The 22,402-nt window shown below is 44.8% G+C and overlaps 1 long non-coding RNA gene across 1 annotated transcript; it reads right to left on the bottom strand.

Annotated features, from left to right (window-relative positions):
- Window positions 1-6,301: 6,301 nt before the first annotated feature.
- On the bottom strand, window positions 6,302-19,939 carry LOC139363258 (uncharacterized). Its single transcript, XR_011623226.1, has 3 exons — window positions 19,377-19,939; window positions 14,997-15,184; window positions 6,302-11,099 (listed from the first exon to the last, which is right to left on the bottom strand). It is a non-coding gene; the product is annotated as an uncharacterized lncRNA (long non-coding RNA).
- Window positions 19,940-22,402: the final 2,463 nt, after the last annotated feature.

Here is a 22,402-nt window from a genome sequence, read left to right as displayed (position 1 = left end):
ATATCTGTAAGAGATGTTGATCTGAATTTTTGAAAACAAAATGAAACTTTACTATCTTATGTTCTGAAGGCCAGATATCCTAAAATTAAAGTGTCAGCTATGCTGCGTTCACTCTGAAACCCTGGGGAAGACATCATTTTGTTGCCTTTTCTAGTTTCTAGAGGCTGCCTGTGTGTGTTTGCACCTGAGTAATTGCATCGGTCTGTTTTTTCCCCTGCAGAATGCTGGGCATCTGAGAGCTCGTTTTTACTTCATCTTTTCTCCATCCTTTGTAGTCTAAGCCTGTCATTTTTCACAGGTGTAACATCTCCAAGAAGCTTGTGGGTCCCCTGTGAATATCACAGGGATTCCATCTGTTTTTCAGAGGCTTTGCTGCGTAACTTTCCCCATCTCTATTTTCAGTTTTTGCTGGGATGTGTGAGGAGGCCCATGAGCCAAACCCCTCATGCCTTCAAAAGAGGCCTCTGTGAGAGGAATACACGGACATTTTCATCCTTTAAAGGCATGAGCTCCAGGTCGCCCAGCACAGCCCTGGCTTTCTCTTTTTAGGACACTTTCCTGATAGTCAGTCTCCACATTTAAGAGTCTTTTGCACTTTGGACAGGCTGCAAATGTCCCAGATTATGAAATCCTGGTTTTTGTTTTGTTTTGTTTGTTTTGTTTTTCCTATTCTGCCTGCATTATTCTAGCTGCGCTGGAATTGATGGGAGGTGAGATTCGGAGGGTGACCCACAAGGAGGTGCACTACACTCCAGAAGAACTGCTAGAGTTTTCTAATTTACATGAGCAGAAACCTGGGGAACAGTCATGGGAATGGATATTAAGGGTGTGAGGTAATGGGGGAAGGAACATAGATTTGGATCAGGTGGAATTTATTGATATGGGCCCACTAAGCAGGGATTTTTGCATTTAATGTTGCACCTCCGGGAGTTTATAAAAGGCTCTAATAGTTTATTGGCTTGGTTAGCTGAAATATGGATCAAAAGATGGCCCACTGCGAGCGAGCTGGAAATGTCTGATCTCCGTTGGTTGAATGTAGAGGAAGGGATTCAAAGGCTTAGGGAGATTGGGCTGCAAGAGTAGATTAGTCGCTTTAGACCTACTCATCTCAGCTGGCAGGGTCCGGAAGACATACCCTTCACCAATACCTTGTGAGACAGATTTGTGAGGGGCGCACCTGCATCCTTGGGCTCTGTGATTGCTCTTCTCTGTGTGCAAGATCTTACAAGGGGCCCCACAGTCACTCAATTAGAAAACTGAAACACAATGGAAGGCGGCAGGGGCCGAATGGTGGCACTCAACTGTTGAGGATGTTACATCCTTGAAGAGCACCTGCATCCTTGAAGACCTGTGATTGCTCTTCTCTGTAGGCCACATCTTACAGTGAGAACCACAGTCCCTCAATTAAAAAACTTAAGCACAGTGGGAATAATTGGGTCCCAAGGTGGCAGGGGCCAAGTGGTGGCACTCAACTGTCAAAGGCAAGGTGGGCATAGCTACTGTAATGGACAGCAGAGACAAAGCAGCAATCAGAATAGTCTGACTCATGTAGGGCTCTAGCACTGGCTTATTAATCACAGTGTTCCTAGAAGTGAAATTGACAGGAAGCCTACTGCATTCTTACTTAATTTGTATAAGTAGAAAACTTTCAGGTGAGGGGAAAAAAGACTAATTTAAGTTATAAAAATAGAGAATCACGACCCCTCAATCAATTTCCAGACTTGAGCCAGTTTACAGATCCAGAACCCCTTGAATGAAGGGGAAGCTGGGTCCCCTTAAGGAAGGACCCCACTACACTACCGACAATGTGTACTGTTAATCTTTCTCCCATCCTTCCCCAAGGAGACCTCTGGCCTTTTACTGAGGTAACTGCATTGGGGAAAGGGGAATCATCAATCAGAATTTTGGGGAACTACTGGACATTGATTCTGACCTGATGTTGATTACAGGGGACCCAAAATGTCATTGTGGTCCTCCAGTTAAAGTAGGGGCTTAGGGAGGTCAGGTAATTATGGAGTTTCAGCTCAGGTCTGACTTACAGTGGGTCTGGTGGGTCCCTGGACTCATCCTGTGGTCATTTCCCCAGTGCCAGAATGCAGAATTGGCATAGATATACTTAGCAGCTGACAGAACTCCCACATTGGCTCCCTGACTGGTAGGTTTAGGGCTACTATGATGCGAGAGGCCAAATGGAAGCCATTAGAGCTGCCTCTACCTAGAAAAATAGTAAATCAAAGCCAATATTGTATCCCTGGAAGGACTGCAGAGATTAGTGCTACCATCAAGGATCTGAAAGATGCAGGGATGGTGATTCCCACCACATCCCCATTCAACTCTCCTATTTGGCCTCTGCAGAAGACAGATGGATGTTGGAAAATAATAGTAGGATATCAGAAGCTTAACCAAATGGTGACTTCACTTGCAGCTGCTTTACCAGATGTGGTTTCATTGCTTGAACAAATGGACACATCTCCTGGTACCTGGTATGCAGTCATTGATTTGACAAATGCCCTTTTCTCTATTCCTGTCCACAAGGCCCACCAGAAACAATTTGCCTTCAGGTGGCAAGGCCAGCAATATACCTTCACTTTCCTGCCTCATGCGTACATCAGCTCTCCAGTTTTGTGTCATAATCTTGTTTGCAGAGAACTTGATTGCTTTTCACTTCCACTATATATCACACTAGTCCATTATATTGAGGACATTATGCTGATTGGACCACTGAGCGAGAAGTAGCAAACATACTGGGCTCATTGGTGTGTCATCTGCATGCCAGAGGGTGGGAAATAAATCCAACTAAAATTCAGGGACCTTCTACCTCAGTGAAATTTCTAGGGATCCAGTGCTATGGGGCCTGTTGCGATATCCTTTCCAAGGTAGAAGATGAGTTGCTGCATTTGACCCCTCACAACCAAGAAATAGGCACAACGCCTACAAAGTCTATTTGGATTTTGGAGACAACACATTCCTCTTTTGGGTGTGTTACTCTGGCGCATTTATCGAGTTATCTGAAACGCTATCAGTTTTGAGTGGCGTCCAGAACAGGAGAAGGCTCTGCAACAGGACCAGGCTGCTGTGCAAGCTGCTCTGCCACTTGGGCCTGAATAATCTACTTCAGATATGTACTAACTGAATACTAGTGAGATAAGTCAATATTCCTCTTATACAGCTCTATTTCCTGGCTCCACTTCTTGTGCTATTGTTATTATACATGCTACATACAATCATATTATTGTGTTTATTTGGAGATTATGTGTGATTTTAAGAGATGTGTATGGGTTCAAGTTGACAACAGGTGGCCTTGTGATGCTTAATATTAAGTGTCAGCTTGATTGGATGCAGAGTTGTGTTCCTGGTGTGTCTGTAAAGGTGTTTCCAAAGGAGAGTAACATTTAAGTAAGTGGACTGGGAGAGGCAGACCCACCTGCAATGTGGATGGGCACCATCTAATCGAGTGCCAGCACAGCTAGAATAAAGCAGGCAGAAGAAGGTGGAAGGACTTGACTTGGTGAGTCTTCCAGTCTCCATCTTTCTTCCGTGCTGGATGCTTCCTGCCCTCGAATATCAGACTCCAAGTTCTTCAGCTTTTGGACTCTTGAACTCACACCAGTGATTTGCCAAGGCCTCTTGGGCCTTCGGCCACAGACTGAAGGCTGCACTGTTGGCTTCCCTGCTTCTGAGGTTTTAGGACTCGCACTGATCCACCACTGGCTTCCTTGCTCCTCAACTTGCAGAGGGCCCATCGTGGGACTTCACCTTGTGATGGTGTGAGTCAATTCTCCTTAACAAATATGTACACATATTGTATTAGTTGTGTCCCTCCAGAGAACCCTGACTAATACACCTATCAACAACTGATCTTTCTTCTTACATTTTGCTGTAAGTAGCAAGAAGAATCCAGGTTGCACCTTCCATACTCAGAAATTTCCTCAGGCAAATACCCAAGTTTGTCACTTACAAGCCTGCTTACCACAGAACAGTAGGACTAAGTTAAGTTTAGCTTCTGGCCACTACATTAGAAGATTTTTTTCTTTCTTCCAGTTCCAATAACACTTTTCCTCATTTCTTTCTAAGCCCTCGTCAGCAGTTCATTTCTTGTCCATATTTCTACCCCATCTGCTTATGAAATTGTGGTTAGTTTCTAGAACAATGAAGATTTCCTTCATCATCTCCTCACTTCTTCTGAGCCATCGGCAGCACAATTTTCAACCTCTATATTTCTGCCTATGATTGGGTGATGGTGAGTTAGTCATTCTCTGAGATAATACATGTTTTCTCTATTATGCCTCTTCTTTCCTTCTGACCCATCACCAGCAGAACCTTTAACATCTGCTTTTCCACTCACAGCCCGTGCAGGCAACCTAGACTTTTCCTATAAAGCTCCATAATTTATTTTCTTCCTCTATCACTTCCCACTTCCAAAGTCTCTTCAATATTTTTCTTATTTCTTACAATAGTGACTCACTTTGTGGCATCAAGATCTGTATTATTTTTCAATTGTTGCTATAACAGATTACCACAAACGCAGTGGATTAAGACAATACGAATTTATTATCATACAGCTATTGAGGACCAAAGTCCTAAAACGAAGCTCTTGGCACCTCATGGCACCAACCTCCACCTTCAAAGTTGGTGGCGTGTTCCAATCTCTCTCTCTTTCCAACTTCAGCTCTCTTGACTACCATTTAAAAAGGTTCTTGTGACACACTGGGCCCATCTGGATAATTCAAGATACTCTCATCTCAACATTTTAAACAAAATTTCATCTACCAAATCCCCTTTGATAGATAAGGTAAAATCTTTATAGGCTCCAGAAATTAAGACACAGATGTATTCAACAGATTATTATTTTTTCTACCACAGGTGCATACATTTACAGTGGTTATATCTTACTAATGGATTGACATGTTTATCATTATGAAATATCCCTATTATCTCTAGTAACTTTTTGTTTTAAGGTACTTTTATTTTTGTCTGATGTTAGTATAATACTCCAGCTTTCTTATCATTTCTTTATGAATGATAAACATGATTTCTATCGTTTACATTCAAGCTAGTCATATCTTGAAGTCAAAACGTGTCTTATGTAGACAGCATGTAGTCAGATTTTGTTTGCTTTATTCAGTCTCAAAATCTCTGCCTTTTGACTGGATTGTTTAGTTCATTTACAGTTAATGTTATTATTGATATAGATTGCTATCTGCCGTTTTCCATATGTCTCACAAATTTTTGTCCTCTAACCCTCTTTTTTCAGTTTTGTTTATATTCAGTGAAATTTTTCTAATGTTTCAATTCCTTTAAAGATTTTTGCTATGTTACTTGACTATTTTCTTAGTGGTGGTTCTAGGGCTTACTACATACATCACAATCTACTTCAGGTGTGTACTAACTGAATACTAGCGAGATAAATCAATGTTCCTCCTATACAGCTCTATTTCCTTGCTCCCTTGCATGTGCTATTGTTATACATGTTATATTGTTATACACTAAAAACTCAAGAATGCAGTGTTATAATTATTGCTTCATGTGATGTTACGTTATTTACAGAAACTGGGTAAAGAAAAGAGCAAGGGTATATTTATAGAATTTGTTACATTAACCTTGTTATTTGACTTTTTTTTTTCTTTTTTTCACTCTTCATTTATTCCTGCGGATACAAGTTATCTTGTGTAATTTTTTCTTTGCTTCTGACCTACAGCTTTGGAACGTGTCATCTGGCAGCTTTCTGGTCTCCACTGTTTCTCATGAGAAGTCAGCTGTTAATATTATTTGGGGTTCCTTGTACATAATGAGTCTTTTTTCTCTTTCTACTTTCAAGGTTTTATTTGGCCTTCTACTTTTTTACTGTGATATGTCTGGTTATAGGTCTCCTTGCATTGCATTTATACTACTTGGAGTTGGTTGAGCTTCCTGGATGTTTAGATTAATGCTTTTCTGTTGAATTTGGGATGGTGTCCACCATTTGTTATTCACATATTTGTATTTTTCCTTTCCTCTCTCTTTCTTCTCCTTCTTCATGTTGGATTTCCTCATCCAGGGAGATATTGCAGACCTTGACAAGGAGCTGGGGAAGAGAAAGCCCTGTCTTTTTGGCCACACCCATCCAGAGTGGAACTTCTGGTGTGTGTGTTGTGTGTGTGTCTGATATACTCAAAGTTCTAAAATAAAAACCTGTTGAACAAAAATCTTATATCCAACAAAATGTTCTTTCAAAACTATAGATAAAACAAACACATTCATAGATAAGTGAAAACTGAGAGAACTGTTAATAGATCAACCTGATAGGAATGTTGTTTCATGTGAATGACGGGAACTCCTGACAGTAATTCACACAGGCCGGGGGTTACTGAGAGGGGTGAGCCACGGCTCCAGTGTCGGGGATGCTCACTGTCGTGGTTCACTCTGAGATCTGGCAGATTTCCTGGAGTGACTGGGTCTTCCTTTGCTGTGTGTCCTCAGGGTAATTTCCAGGGACTTTAGGCATTGTTAAAAATGGTTTCCACAAGTCACAGTTGTTCTGCTGGGAAGTGCACCTGCAGAGTTTCTCATGCTGCCCTTCCAGAGGAGACTCCTCACCTTCATTCATTCCCACACACACCCACCAGACACTGCTACGCATCTTGTGTGCACCTGTTCCCGTGCCCAGCATGGGGACTTGTGCCTCTCAATCATTCCTGAATGTGCTCCCATCCATGCGGGTCAGGTCCTCATGCTCCCTTCTCTCTTGAATCCTTTGAGTAACTTAAGCAATCTTTCTGCCTAGAGTCTGGACCTACTGAAATCCACCCTTTGCATTGCTACCAAAAAAAATACGTAAGTCTGATCTGCTTAAAACTACAGCATTTCTAACTTCTCTCAAGAGTAAATCTAAGTCCGTTCAATGCTAGTTAATGTCTGCCTGTCTCACACTCTCTGTATTTTTGTTTGTACTTGGGTCGTCTTCTCTAGCTAAAGCATGGGCTCTCTCACTTTGGCGTCCGTATGTGGAGTTTCTCTGCCTGCAGTCACCTTCTTCCATCTCAGTCTGAAAAATTCTTTTTCCGTATTTAAGAAGTAGCACAGGTTCACCTCTATAGGAAGGTGAAGGTTATTTACGTTTTATGTGTCGTATACATAATTCAGAACACTTCTCAACCTCACTGCTTTATGAGACTTGTTTTTTTATCTGTCTTCTGCACTAGAAGGTGAGCTGCTTGAATCCAGAGATCCTGTCTTTTACCTCTGAACCTTTCACTATAGTGCTTGGCACATAGGAGATGATTAATAAATAAGATCAATATATTTAAAAATAGTTGGCTGGGATGTGGCCCCTAGTTTGATGAAGCTTACATTTTATCAGAGTTGTAATATACAAGCCATTTTAATTAGTGCAATGGATATTTGGACAATTACATAAGCAAAATCACATAAAAACACAGGAAAAGAGTGAGGCCAGAGGACAACACGCTGAGATTTCAGCAGATGAGCTGCAGGAGGTGGCAGAGTCTTTGGGAAAAGAGCTCAGTGCAGACAGAGGCGAGAGGCAGCCGCTTCACGGGCTGTTTGGAAACGCTGAGTAATAAGATGTGCGGCATTCACCCAGGCGCTGGTCAGAAATGGAGCCAGGAAAGCGATTTCAGGCCAGATGGTGAAGAACATTTAGTGCCATATGAAGGAACTGGGGACTTGTTTCTTTACTGTGTAAGTGTTAATATTTGTGGGATGGAAAGTGCTGAGGTCCTGTCTCTGTTAGGATGATGCTCCTGTTTGCAGACTGGAGGCAAGAACACCAACTCACCAAGCTGTAATAATGACCGTGAAGATGGCAACGTGCAATTCATGTTTAACTTAACACTGGGCACACAGTTGCTGCTGAAAGACTTTAAACAGGATCCACAGAGTTTGCTTTTTTCTAATGGCAGTGTCACAGTTTTGTTGCATTTAAAGTTACATGATGGAAGTGTCCCAACCAATTCGTTTTTGTCTGCGTACACAATCACAAACTTGACTCGTCTATAGTATTCGCAAAAAACAGTGCGTTCGGTAAACATGAAAATGTCTGCAATATAATGGCATCCAAATTGAAATCTGCATCAACAAAATATCACACTGTATTTAAAGTTACTGTTTCTTTATCTTAAGAAGATAAAAATGCCCTGTAAACTCAACATGAACTGAAATATTTTGAACTCTGAGTTTCAGTTCTAGAAATCTTTTTAGGGGCAGGTAAGTGATGATAACAGCCGTGACTGTGGCTGGAATAATTTCTGAAGTTGCTGAAAGGATTAACTCAGGATTTGAGTTAACCACGAAAGCTGCTCCCGCCTGTTGCGAAGGCTGCTGGATCCACTGTGACTACTGGGAGGCTCTGAGAAGCTCGGGGCTTAACAAATAGAAATTCAACTTAGGTAATAGAAACCGTGATTTTCCCACATGAAAAGCTGGTGTCAAATAAAAGCAAAGAACCAATGAAGCCCTCCCAGAACCCAGCTTAGATGGAGACACAGACCTGGCCTGAGATAAAGAGAGGATGCCGCTGACTCTTCCTTCACCCTTTCCTGACATCCCGTTTCCATGGAGCAGTGCTGACCCGCTCCAGGCAGTTGGTCACTCAGGATTCCAGCCCAGCACCCTGTTGGGCCTGTGAGCCCGCAACAGCATCCTCTTGCCAGGCACCTCAGTCCCACCTGGATGCCATTTCCCCATGGCCCGACTCTGCTTCCCAGGTAGAGTCTAATCCAACCACTGGAGAGCCTGGCGTAATGTGTCCCTGCAAAACTCCCCTGCGCTTCGGGTTCTCCAACCCTTTCAACCCGTATCTGCTGCTTTTCCAGGGTCCTGTAGAGAAGAATGACAGCGTAATTATGCTAAGAGGCAGGAAGGGGTCTAAAGCTCAGGCTAAGTTTATTGAAGATATACTGTTGGGGAAAAGCAGAGACCTGGAGGAGTTCCCACTGTGTTCATGTGCTAGATGACTGGGAAACGCACAGCCTCACATACACGCACACGTGGTATGTTCATTCAGGCCGTGAGGGCTTTGTCCTCCTCACCTAGGCTCAACCCAAGAGCTAGGAGAAAAATAACACCAGGCAGCGGAGATGGGGCATCCAGACCAGCGAGGCATCGCCTAGGACACTCTCTTTATGCAGGTGGCACTGGGGCAGGGATCTGAAGGATGTGGACAGCAAGCAGTGCAGGCACTGAGGCCTGAGTTCCCAAAGCAGAGGAAACTGCAAGCACAGAGTGCTGAGGCCAGAGGTCAAGAGACAGCTAGGAGGTCAGCAGTGTGGCAGGAGGCAGGTAAGGAAGGGGAAGAGTGGGAGGAAGTGGGGGTCACAGACACCCTTGGGGCCAGCAGTGTTGACCTTTAGTGGCCTTGGACGGACCTTGGCTTACCCCCAGGCAGTGGAGTCCAGCTGTATTCTGCCCTCGGTCTTCCACGACCTTTACCGCAGCTCATCCTCACCAGGCCAGAGGAGGCTCCCTAGGGGCACAGCCCATGCCTGAGCCTCCTCGCTCCAAAGCTGAGACTCCATGAGTCCACAGCACAATTCTGCTCAATACATTGCGCAAACAGGAGAGTCACGCAAGCTGACTTGGCTAGCGTCTTCTGTCTCTGGGGCCAGGTCTGCTTGCTGGTGCCTCTGCAGCCTGTGTGTGGCATTCCACAGTGCTCCCTCTGATTAACGGCTTTATTCCCCGGGTATGTGATTTATCTCTGTCCCATTCAAAGGGGCACATGGTTCTCTCTCATGACCAGAGTCGGAAGGACTTCCTCTATTTGTAGAAGGACAGAGAATCTAAAAGCAATCCAACTATGCATTATCTTACATATTGTCAGTCACTTAACACTTTGATTTAAAAATCTTCCATATCTTTAAAATTTAGATTTCAGTAAATTATTGCAGACCAGAAAATGTGCTTTCAAAAGTTAATGTTGTAGAGTGTCTGATCTTAATTATTCACTATTCATCTACTCCACGAGCTCTATATTCTTTACATCTCAAATATGGTGTCTGTGCTGCTTGTGGCAGTGTTTATGACAGTTGGGTTTTATCGTTGTGTTCACGTATAACAGCTGAATGGGTCTATGGCTAAAGCAACTTTTAAAGGTGAAGCCGGCATTTGGTATCCTGATTATCCTGATTATAGTCATATTTATCCAATTATAGTCATAGTTATCCAATTTTATTACAACTATGATTATAGTCATAGTTATCTGATTATAGTGATAGTTATCCAGTTTTATTATAACTATGATTATGGTCATAGTTATCTGATTATAGTCATAGTTATCCAATTTTGTCATGCATTGAAAGCTATAGAACTGTATACCTAAGGGAATAAAAGTGGAGTTTGAAGGAAATGTCTGCTAACTAAAATTAATGGTCATGCACATAAAAACAGCTCTTTTGTATGATTCTGTAAACTCGAAACATGCAAAGGTAATAAACAATTATAAGCTGACAAAGAATTTATAATGTGTTGAATAAATATCAACTATATTTAATACATCTTGAGTTACAGTTTCATAGCAGGTGTTTCTATGAGTAGCAAAGTAACATGAAAAACACACTTCTCCAAAACAAAGAGAAAAAATAATGAGATTGTCTGGGGGAAAAGTGTACCTATTAATGATCTTGTCTTCAGAGCATAAGTTCCCTCCTATTTTCCTACTTTTTGTGTCCATCTAAACCAGCAGAACCACCAGCAAGGCTTACCACTAGGATTTCCAAACCTGGCTATTAATCTTCCCTGCCCTAAGATGCACATCCCGTCCAGCTTCCTTCACTGGGTCCTTCACACAGTGGGTGTGGTGTGGAGGCAGCTTTTCAAATGTTCCCAGGGATTCCTGCTTCCTGGCCTTCATGTCTCCATGCAATGCCCTTCCCCTGAGAATGGGCTGCATCTGGGCCTGACTTCTAATGAGTGAAATGTGATGGAAATGATGGGTGCCGTTTCGGAGACCACATTATACAAACTGGAGGCTTCTCTCTCTCCAGCCTTCTCATGTGATCATTCTCATAAACCAGCAGCTTCATGGGGACTTCTTCTGGGGAGAGGCCCACAGGCAAGAAACTGAGGGAGCTGATGACCAATGGGTGTGGACAAACCAAATCCTGTGAACAAACACATGAGCGTGTTGGAGTTAGAGCCTCCCCAGACAAGCCCTCAGATGAGACCAAAGCCCCAGCCAGCACTTTGATGAAAGCCTCATGGGGATCCTGAGCCTGAGGGCCCAGTGGTACTTAGGTTTGTGACCCACATGTGGCAAGGAAATAAGCAGTTTCAGTGATCATATTTTGGAATGATTTATTAGGTAGCAATAGGTCAGTAACACATGGCATTTTAAATTTTAGAGCTCAGCTTAGGTGTTATTATCTCTATGAAAACTTTGCCAACTTTTGAGTCTGTGGTGAGCTCTGCTGACATCCATTTTTCAGGCCCAAGATCATTTATTTAATGACACTTTTTTTTTGATGTGCACAAATACTGCGTTAGTTTACTTGTTCATTGTCTGTTTCCATGCTATTCTTCATTGCAATGTCAGTGTCTAGCAGATGTATACATTCAGTAAATATTAAGTGCCTAAGTTAGTGAATGAATAAATGGATGAATGAAGGATGACTCACAAACTTATACTTTTTTAAACTTAAAACATTCTGTGAGGGTAGAAGTTGAATCAGAAGTATTATTCAGAGGAATGATTTTAACAAAATGTCCCAGGCTGGATCACAGGAAAGTTCTGAGCAGGAGGTGTGGGCTGACAGTGCAGGTGTGGCTCCTGACCTGGCAGCTCCAGGGAGGGTTTGGAAGCTGTGATGGGCAGCCGTGACTGAGCAGGATGCAGCCCCTAACATTTTGTCAGGCACAGTCCTGGACATGTTATGCCTGCAAGTTTTTGAAGAGGTTTTCCAAGGAGACTTTGAGAAGCAAGGATGTGTGAATGGATCCCAGTGTGTCTGACTACATAACCTTTGCACGCTTTTCAGTCTTCTGCTATAACTCCCTCATGAAATTAGACCTTCTTTGTTTTTTATTTTTTGGAGTTGGAGTCTTGCTCTGTCACCCAGGCTAGAGTGTAATGGCAGGATCTCAGCTCACTGCAACTTCAGCCTCCCAAGTAGCTGGGATTACTGGCATTCACCATCACACCCGGCTAATTTTTGTGTTTTTAGTAGAGATGGGGTTTCACCATGTTGCCCAGGCTGGTTTCAAACTCCTGACCTCAAGTGATCCACCTGCCTTGGCCTCCCAAAGTGCTGAGATTACAGGCGTGAGCCACTAACTGGCTGTATTTTAGAATTATATGAGAGATTTAAAAAAGTATGAATACCTGGCCTGAATCCAGATATTCTGCTTTAATTGGGTTTTATTATGAATGCCATTTAGAGAGTCTACTTTGCATATCTATTGTTAAAACATTGGAACTATGGGGCATACTATTTGCATAAGAAATTTAAAGTATCAGGAACTTGGGCAACATGCCAAAACCCCATCTCTACAAAAAAATACAGAAACTAGCCAGGCATGGTGGTGTGTGCCTGTAGTCCCAGTTACTTGGGACTGGGACTGCCTCAGACAGGAGGATCAACTGAGCCAGGAGGTCAAGGCTGCAGAGAGCCATGATCACTGCGATCCCATCACTGCACTCCAGCCGGGGTGACAGATCAAGACACTGTCTTAAATAAATAATACAGTATTAGGAAAGAAGCTGATATCAAGGAGGGCAAGATTGATATTCTCCACGCAACAGGGAAGCACACAGCTCCCAGGTGGGGTTCCCCAGGAGAGAAGGTTGTTGACAGCACTGGCCTCACCTCCAGGGATATTGCCCGGTGAGGCTTCAGAGGCTGCAGCTTGAGGTATTGATCTCAGTGTCACCGGACAAGACCTCTGAATTCTCTCACCAAACTTCCACCATTCATTATCACCATCAATCATGAATGGAAATTGATATTGGTTATATCAATTCTGTATAATCACAATTTGATAGAATTATAAAATTATATCAATTATAGAAATCTGATAAAATTTTTGTGACCAAATTAATAGCAGCTAAGACTTTGATTTTCATTCAGTAAGATGTTGTTTATAATTTTTTATTTTCCTTAGTACTTACATTTTTCCTTCCTAAAAATAAAATTTATGCTAAGAGATTCTTCTTTAGGGAAGCACAGATTACTGCCACTGAGATAGACTTACGTAACTTTCTGACTCACGTGTTCACCTGGAAAGGCTTACATGTCTTAAGGCATCATTCTATTGACAGCTTGAACTTATGCAGGTCTTTGGTTTTAGAACAAAGCAAAGTAAATGAAAGGATCCCCAGAAAGTAAAATTAAAGAATTAAAGTTTCTGTGTGGATGAGTTGTAATTGTAGTTTATGAGCCTTTCCCAGAAAATTGAATGCGGTAAAAGAGGGAGAAAAATAACACCACATATTCACCTCCAGGGTCTTAAATTACCCAGAGAAAGACAGTTTCATCCAAGCCAAGAGAAAACAACTGAAGCCGAAGTTGAATTGAGAATTTAGGTAACAGGACAACAGCTGCCAAGTCAAAGTCTGTGCAGAGCTGAGAGCGGCCAGTCCCAGCCAGTGGTCACCACATAGAGCACCGTCTGTCTCTCCTCGCTGGCAGGGACACCTGCTCCAGAGGGAGGCTCGGAGTCTCCTGCGACCCTGGGCATGCTGGCCACGGGGACCTGCCCTCCTGCAGGGCTGATACTCTGCGCTGAGTATTGTTTCTGTCTATCAGAGACCCCAACGCTGAGGCAGAAGCTGCCAAGGGAGAGACATGCTGCTGTCCCTTCTCCAAGCTCCCTGGGTGTGAACAGATCCCCACGAGGGCCTGGGAACGTGTCCACCAGGACGGCACCCGCTGCCTTTCCTCCATGTCCCTGGAACCCGCTGCAGGGATCTGGAAGCGGTTTCTGGGCCCCTGCTGAGCTGCACATGGCCGGATAAACACTGCTCTGAAAGAGTCTATTAGGGATAATTAATCATTTTAGCCTAAGATGGTTTTTGGAAGGGTTCATATACCTTCACCACAGGAAGAATTTCTAAATACCCAGCAAAGCCTCCATATATATTCTTTAAACCATTGAACAAGGCTTGTTTCTTCAGAAAGCATTTTCTGTCTAAATGCACTGATGGCTGTACTTCAAGAAATGATTTAGGTGTTTTTCTAAAACACAAGGCAGGTATTTTTCAACGCCACTGTTTTGAGGGAGAACACACTGAGCTTTTTGTAAAATACGTCTTGATACTTACAGAGGTTTTAAAAGAAAATATTTGGGCTGTGGTTTAGGAATCAAACAGTCTTAAGTATGTAAATAATGACAGGCTGGAACTCTTTCTAAAAAAATAGATACTGACTGTTAAACACACAGCCAGCTCTGGAGGCCAGGGCGTGCCCTAAGGAGGCACTGAGAAGTTTGTTTCTCACCCTGAGGGCTCCAGGGATCTGCAGGGGGGGCCTGAGCACACTGCTGCTAGGGAACTGCTCCCATGTTTCGGGAAACAGCTCCCGTAAGAAAGTCTTCCTCGGTCATCTCAGTGTCACCCGCTACGCTAATTCTGCTGTTTAATAGTCTCTGTAAGCCAGGCGTGGTGGCTCACGCCTGTATTCCCAGCACTTTGGGAAGCCGAGGCAGGTGGACCACCTGAGGTCAGGAGTTCGAGACCAGACTGGGCAATATGGTGAAACCCCGTCTCTACTAAAAATACAAAAATTAGCCAGGCATGTTGGTGGGTGCCTGTAATCACAGCTACTCAGGAGGCTGAGGCAGGAGAACCACCTGAACCCAGGAGGTGGAGGTTGCAGTGAGCCGAGATTGTGCCACTGCACTCTAGCCAGATGACAGAGCAAGACTCTGTCTCAAAAAAAAAAAAAAAAAATTCTGCACAAAGATAAAGAGTCTGTATTGGGGTTAAGACCACTTAGTACTGAGGGGGACAGCACATGTTGCCCGACGCAGCACCCCCGATTGGCTTGTCTTACTGAATGTTTTACCTTAGCCGCTGAAATGCAGCCTCCGTGGGCGCAGGCACCCTGTCTGTCTGGTTCACGTGTATGTCTTGAGTGTCCACAGCCGTGACTGCATACGAGAGACGCTGCCTTGCATTGCTTTCTTCCTGGGCTCAATGTTGGAAACGCGTTGGTCTGCGCTTCAGCCCCAGGCTGTTCTTCAAATCCTGGGTCTGGGGGAAGGGCAGGCATTGGAATCTATTAACCTGAAACATCTTCAGTTTCATTAGCACATTCTGATTTGGATTTATCTACACAGAAACACTAAAACTGATTTGATGTTTTATTTTATTTATTTTTTATTTTATTTTATTTTATTTGTGTGTGTGTGTGAGACAGAGTCTCGCTGGGTCGCCCAGGCTGGAGTGCAGTGGTGCAATCTCGGCTCACTGCAACCTCCACCTCCTGGGTTCACACCATTCTTCTGCCTCGGCCTCCCGAGTAGCTGGGACTACAGGTGCCCGCCACCACGCCTGGCTAAGTTTTTGTATTTTTAGTAGAGACAGGGTTTCACCTGGTTAGCCAGGATGGAATTTGATGCTTTATAACTTAACTAAGGTTTGAACAGCCACTGCAGGATGTTAGGAACAGAATCCAGGTGATCTCCCAGGTCGTGTCTGCTCCTTGGGGCCTCCCTCACTCACCGTGCCACCCTGCAGAGACGCTCGCCTGACAGGGTCATTGCCAGGCCGCCACCACCCCCTGGGATGGCCTCTGCCCCCTTCGCCCTCGTGGTCCGGGAGTGCTGCCCTTCCCTCGCCCTTCTGCTGCAACCCTTACTTTCCAGCACTCGGCTCTCCACCGCACGCCTTCGGCGTTTTCAGGCATACGAGTCACTGTCTGCCCTGGGCTGCCGTGATGTCCTGAAGCTGGATCCCGGCCTCCGGCTCACAGATGGGACGTTTGCTTCCCTGCTTGGCTGTGAATGGGGAATGGGAGCTTGAGGTTCTGCCTGCATTTTCCAGGCCTCCTGCAGGTAGGGCCAAGTCCAGGGGCCCTGGGCTGAGCAGCTCTGAGCTGCTTAGAGACAAAGGTCAGCATTTAATTCCAGTATGTATTTGGGGGTTTTTCTCCTTTTCCCCATTCTCAGGAAACTTGATCAAGTCCAAGTGTGGATCTGACTTTTCTAAGTCTTGTTTCATGGACTCAGTTTTTGAAATTCAAATGTGAAGATGTTGACCCATTTCCTCTGTGTGTTGCCTTAATGATACCTGCTTTAAAAATGGGCATTTCTTGCTCTAGCTATCTGAGTGGAGGTGGGGCACTGCAAACAGAAATCACAAGAGAAAAATGCAAAAGGATAGTTTCTCAGATTCGGCCCTGCACTTGTGGATATAGATTCCTATCTGAGATGAGTGTGAGTAAAGGCTACAGAAATAGGAATACTACCCAAGACTTTAGTGTAAGCAGGAACTTAGGGACTATGCAACAAGGTACGAAGCCCCGAAGATGGAGCACGTACGCCCCAAATCCTGGCATCCAGACAGCGCTGCCCCATCTACAGAGACACAGACGGCTGGGTCTGCTCCTGCTTCTCAATGGCCTTCGTGTCGTTTAGGGAGACAGAGTAGAATCAAATTCACTCAACCACCGGGGTTGAAAGGTTGAAGGTGAAATTCTCTCGGGCCAGGGACAAATGGAGGTAATTACGCAAACACAAATTGCACTCTGTTTTGCCTTCATATGACATCGGTTGGAAGTGTTTTGGAATATGTAATTGACCAAATGACTCAATTTTCCACTTCAGCTTTATTTGCAGATAAATTTTAAGACAGATTTTTAGTTTATATACCAATTCTCCCTGCAGAAGAGAAAAAAGTGAAACATATTTCATGAACAGTGCCAATTCCCGATGATTTTGATTCATATATTGGATCAAAATAGAAAACCAACTATTTCTGTTATGTTTTCCTAAAGAAGGAAAATATTCTTTATACCCAAGAATCAATAAGTCATGAAGTAGTATGCAGGTTGAGATTGAAAGAATGTATTTCCCAAGAGTGATAGAAGACAAGAGGAGCTAACGGTCACGACTACGTGCCCTCGTTTCGACCACTGTCCTTTTGTTGTGCTGAGAAAATTCAGTCACCCAGTTCCATAGACAGGTGAGGAGTGCTTTGCCTTGGCAACAGGGCAGGTGCTGGTAGGGACCGGCTATGTCTTGAAGGGGGAAGGGAAAGAACATGGTGTTGGGATCACGACCAATCCAGACATCACCAGACTATGAATCCCGGATATCAGACTTTCCAGAATAAGACTCATGGCATCTTCTGCTTTATGATATGGATATAACCAGAAAAGGGAATTTTTTACTAGCCCATCTAATGGCAACTTTTAGGGTTCTTTTCTGAAATCCGAGCTCTACCTCTCCATCCTGCTCCCCAGTAGGAACTTGTAAATAAATTTCCATTTATATAGTTAACGGGGACTCTCGGGAAAGGTGGAGTCAAACATGTTGATAAAGACATCACATGCTGATGGATGACAGCCCATCTCCAATGAAGGCCTTGTTATGGGCCGGACACTGCAGAGAACCAGCAGCTCATCAGTCAAGCAAATCAACCCTGCCTGACCTCATGGTTCCTGGAGATGAAGCAAGGATGGAGCCATCACACTGGAGAAAGAACGTGTTGAGACACGTTGAGGAAAGTCAGTGAGAGAAAGGTGGGAGGTGAGCAGAAAATGTCTTGGGAGACAGACTCCTTATTTTAATTTTTTGCATTTTTTTTTGAGACAGGGTCTCAATCTGTTGCCCAGACTGGAGTGCAGTGGCATGGTCTCAGCTCACTGCAACCTCCCTCTCCCAGACTCAAACAGTTCTCCTACCTCAGCCTCCCAAGTAGTTAGGATTACAGGTATACATATATATATATAATATTTATATATATAATATATATTAAAAAATATATAATATATATATTTTATATTATATATATAATTTATTTAAATATTTAAATATTATATACATAACATATAATATATACATATATTTTGTAGAGATGAGGTTGCCCAGGCTGGTCTCCTGCACCCAAGGGATTCACACGCTTTAGCCTCCCACGGTGCTGGTATTACAGTCGTGAGCCTCTGTGTCCAGTGGAGAGAATTTCTTTCCCTGATTCTGTAATTTCATGACTCCCATGCTTTTCCTTAAACCAACCTCATCACATAGAACAGTCAAATCCCTTTTCCTAAAATTATTTCTGATGCATTGCAAGCAGGTCTTCCTGCTGCCTGCCCTATTTCTTGGACTGGTATCAACTTCCAACCAGGTCCCAATAGAGCTCCCTGTAGTCCATAGGTGCCTCATCCAGACAAAGAGTGCTCAATCTGCTCACATTTCTGACCCAGATAGCGCAGCTCTTAGATGGCCAGTCATGACCACAGAGAACAGGCACGGCAGGTAGAAGTGCATGTTCTTCCTGGCCTGAAAATGAAAATTCCCACAGAGGCAGTCCTTCTGCACAAGACTGTCAACTTTACCTAGGGCAAACTTAGCAATCATTTATTGAACCCTTACGTGAATGACACTTTGCTAACTGCTGGACAAGTCTATACACATCAATCCAATCCCTTCCTCCTGGAAAGCGTGTCGGTACACATGAATATAAAAGTGCCTAGCACTTTGGGAGGCCGAGGCGGGCGGATCACAAGGTCAGGAGATCGAGACCACAGTGAAACCCCGTCTCTACTAAAAATACAAAAAATTAGCCGGGCGCGGTGGCGGGCGCCTGTAGTCCCAGCTACTCAGGAGGCTGAGGCAGGAGAATGGCGGGAACCCGGGAGGCGGAGCTTGCAGTGAGCCGAGATCGCGCTACTGCACTCCAGCCTGGGCAACAGCGTGAGACTCCGTCTCAAAAAAAAAAAAAAAAAAAAAAGTGCCTAATGCAGTATCACAGAGGCGTACTCAAAGAGCACAGCAGAAGATTAGATTAATTCTGGCTGAAAAAGACTGAGCTGAAAAATTACATTTATACTGGATGTTATATACATTTAGCAAATTATTTTAGCTATATCATTTGTTAGCTATAGTTTGCAAAGCATGTTACTGAAAATGGGTATTATATCATTTGTTAGATATAGTTTGCAAATCATGTGACTGAGAAAGGGACGTTATTCCAGATTCTTCAGGTGGCCCCGGTGTAATCACTAGAATCTTTATAAAGAGAAAGGCAGGAGTGTCAGCGACGTGGCCAGGGAATCAGAGGCCAGCGCGGTGCAATTGCTGTGCTGAGGATGGAGGAAGGGGCCAGGAGCTGAGGAACGCCGCAGCTTCCACTGGCTGGAAAGTCATGAAAGAGGCCCTGTCCTGGAGCTCCAGGAGGAGACAGCCCTGCCCGCACCTTGACAGTGGTCCCCCAGACTCACCTGGACTTCTGACTTCCAGACTTGGCCTGCGTGGTGATTTGTGAGGCAGCGCTGGGAGACGGATGCACACTCCTTCTGCCTGGTGTGACGAGTGCCTGCAGGGCTGTTTCAGCCGTGAAGGCGAGCTACGGGGGCAGCTGACGCTCCCTGCAGTTATGCTGCAATCTTTCTCCATCCCACTCTTCACACACCCTCTCTTTCCTGTGGCAAAAGCTCCAAGCCTCCCAGAGATGCTGTGGTTAAGTCAGTGAGCTTCTCATTGCCGTTCCTCCCTGAGCGCATCGCTTACCCCTCTCAGGTAACTTTCTCACCTTCCCTGCTGTCACCAGCTGACTCCTGATAGTTTGTTGAAGTTGGTCTCTAGGATCTCCTCCCGCTTTTTGCTGGATATCCAGCCTTGAGCCTCCCGCACGGCCCCTTGCATGTGGGACAAAGGAGGAGCTTGCAAACGCCAGACGGAGGCATTTAACTGCCACACAGCGCCCTGAGAAAGAGCCACTGCCCTTGCTCGCAGCCTGTGGCCACATTTGAGGTAGGACTGTCATCAGCCAAGTCCTGGAGTGCAGGGACGTAGGACAGAGGCTGCAGCAGCCCCTATGAAACAGCATCCAGGAGGAATCGTGTTCACTGCCTCGAGCCACTAACATTTCCAGGGCTTTTTGCAACCACAGCCTGTCCCATATTTTCCTGGCTGATGCAGAAATTGATACTAAAAATGGTTCTGCCACTGCAAGAACCCAGAGTGCCTGAACCAGAGGTAAGGAGCCTGGCGAGGGTGTGTGTGGAAACGAAGGGGTGCATCTTCCAAGGAGGGGCCTCAGCCTTCCAGAGTCCGGGGGCAGAGAGCCACAGGGCCCTCTTCAACTCCGTGTCTTCTCTTCATTCTTATAGATTAGTGACTTTTTCTTTGTCTGTCACTGTGATTTTAGTGTATACTGGAAGAATGGGTAGATAGGGGTATTCAGCTTAGCGTGTGATATGGTTTGGATCTGCGTCCCCACCAAATCTCATGTTGGATTGTAATGCTCAGTGCTGGAGGTGGGGGCGGTGGGGGGTGACCACTAGAATCTTTCTAAAGAGGAAGGCAGAAGGGGAGAAGTTCTCCCGAAGGGGCAGCAGCACCCGCCTTGGTGCTGTCCTCATGATGCTGAGTGAGTGAGTTATGAGATCTGGTTGTTTAAAAGTGTGCGGCACCTCCCCACCCCTCCTCTACCTTTTTCTTGCTCCTTGTTTTGCCCCGTAAGACGCACCTGCTCCGCCTTCACCTTCCACCGTGATTGAGTTTCCTGAGGCCTCACAGAAGCTGAGCGCAGGCCAGCGTCATGCTTCCTGTACCGCCTGCGAAACTGTGAGCCAATTAAACCTCCTTTCTTTATAAATCACCCAGCCTCAGGCGTTTCTTCACAGCCATGTGAGAACGGACGAGAAGGCCATGTGTAAGTGGAAATAATCAAGGAATTACTGCTGCTGGTAGAGAAGCAGCAGGACTGAGCACTGGCAGCCACTTTGGGGGTCTGGTGACGAGGCCACATGGGGTTGCGGGGAGGACACACCCCCAGCTGAAGCCTCATCACGGCCAAGGCGAGTTCGCAGGGCCACTGTCACCGTGGCACGGTAAGCCCACAACATGCCTGGCAGCCCGGGCACTCTCCCGCGTCTGGTACCTTCCGCCAGCACAGCAGCGGAACGTCTGGGAAGCAACAGAGGTCGTAGCAAGAGAGCTTGGCAGACCTATCAGTAAACCCTCTCAGGGCCACCCTTTGGTCCTTCTAGAAGGATCCAGAGAAGGAGTGTGTGTGTGTGTGTGTGTGTGTGTGTGTGTGTTGCAGAAAAATGAACGGCCTCCAGGCACAGGTGAGGATGAAATCCACACCTTTATAACATTAAAATCCGTGCAATGTATCGGTAACCACATATTCAAAAAATTACGACATTGGGTTTACACAAAATTCACTATTCCTGTATTATGAATACTGATTTTTTATTATATTTTCTATTTACTAAGATATTTGTTCAAAGCATACTGTACAAACATTATGAAAAGTGATATTTGGTGTATTTTAGGGAGAATTCTAAACCGTGTTCTCATTATTCTAGATGGATATTTCTTGCGGCCAGTCCACTGGAGACAGTGCCTTTGTACACATGTACAAAGCTTTTAAGAAGTACGATTGTGCAAAGATACACCAAAACTTTTACTTTTCTGACAATAAAATAAATACTTTGTATTGCAATTATTGGTCAAAGTAGTAAAATGTGGTTGTTCACCACTGAGTCAAGGACAGGAGTTGGATTAAGAGGTACAATGGCACCAAATAAAGAGATTTGCCCCGTGGAATTTGTGAAAGAAAATTATGTTTAATAAACCAATGAAATAGTAATATAACATTAATTTTATGAGAGTACACCGATGTGCCACATTCCATATTAACACACCAGGTGGGTACTTAGCATATTATACTGTTGTATGAACACGACACTGATTCGAAGGCCATTCATGTGTCTGTGTTAGCTCCGCGTCCAGTCCTGATGGGAGCCAAACAGCAGCTGCTTGTCTCTGCGTGGCCCCAGCCTTTGCAGTGTGAGCTGCAGCCAGGGTCTCACACAAGAGAGTGCTTTGTGGACAGAGCCTGGGATTTTTTTTTTTTTTGCTTCCTATGCTGTCCGGCTTCTGGTAGCCCGGCTGAAACCATAAATATTCAATTTGAGAAGCCTCTTTCAAAACCTGCAAATGTTAAATGCTTGATTCCAAAACCTTCCACGAGGCTCTGAAAGGTGCTTCTGGGCAGCGTGCCACATCCTGTGAAGGACCCGCCCCTCCAGAGGTCCCTTCTTTGACCTGTTGCTGGTGCATGGGTGGCACTGCAAGGCGGGCCTTTCCCACTGCTTCCATTTCAAGGGTGTGATAACAATTTTCCAAGCTCTGAGTGTCCGAGGTCACCCGGGAGGCTGCCCGACACTGGGTCCTGGCCTTGACCAGGCTCGTACAATCAGCCCTGCTGATGGCACATCAGTGAAGCTCAGAT

Source organism: Macaca nemestrina, chromosome 5 (assembly GCF_043159975.1).
Source record: "Macaca nemestrina isolate mMacNem1 chromosome 5, mMacNem.hap1, whole genome shotgun sequence".
NCBI classification, from domain to species: Eukaryota; Metazoa; Chordata; class Mammalia; order Primates; family Cercopithecidae; genus Macaca; species Macaca nemestrina.
Note: the sequence above shows the minus strand (reverse complement) of the source record. Positions and strands in the feature narration are given on the sequence as shown.